Source organism: Sinocyclocheilus rhinocerous, unplaced genomic scaffold, assembly GCF_001515625.1.
Source record: "Sinocyclocheilus rhinocerous isolate Xijiao unplaced genomic scaffold, SAMN03320098_v1.1 scaffold1099, whole genome shotgun sequence".
NCBI classification, from domain to species: domain Eukaryota; kingdom Metazoa; phylum Chordata; class Actinopteri; order Cypriniformes; family Cyprinidae; genus Sinocyclocheilus; species Sinocyclocheilus rhinocerous.
The window spans coordinates 605,325-605,893 of record NW_015634461.1 but is presented as its reverse complement, the minus strand read 5'-3'; the positions used below and the strand labels follow the sequence as shown (position 1 = coordinate 605,893).

The 569-nt window shown below is 41.1% G+C and overlaps 1 protein-coding gene across 1 annotated transcript in view; it reads right to left on the bottom strand.

Annotated features, from left to right (window-relative positions):
• LOC107745573 (uncharacterized) overlaps positions 1 to 569 on the bottom strand; it is an 18,907-nt gene that overhangs the window by 1,772 nt on the left and 16,566 nt on the right. The window lies entirely within an intron of this gene.

Here is a 569-nt window from a genome sequence, read left to right as displayed (position 1 = left end):
TTTTTTTTTTTCTGTACAGGTTAAGGGTATATATATATATATATATATAAATTGTTTTTTTTCTACAGGTTAAGGGTTTTTCCATTGTGTTATTTTAGTTTTAGTATAACATTATAATACCATGCATATTTTTACTTTTTTTTTTATTTAAAGAAGAAACCAATCCAATGTATAATTGACATTTGAGGCTTAATACAATAGAAAAGTAATACAAGTTTTTCAGTTAGAGTGTTCCCCTTCTAGGGAACTCCACACTGCACCCCCTAGGGGGCACATTGGGGAATGCAGCCTGCATGACCGGTGTCTGAAGCACGTGTGAAACAACGCCAATCTATTGGTCCACATGGCCCGTGACGTCATAATCAGGGTGCCCGGAAGTATAAAAGGACACCTGCTGAATACGTCATCCACTTTTGCTGTCTTCAGGAGCCGTCAGTTTGAAGTGCGTGTGAGAGACCAGGGCAGGAGAGCAGTGTGGAAAGTGTGTCCCTACGTGCCTGAGGTTTCTGACACTTGAGGACACACACGATCTATCCGTCATGCGTCTTGGTCAGGAGCTTGCGCGTTCA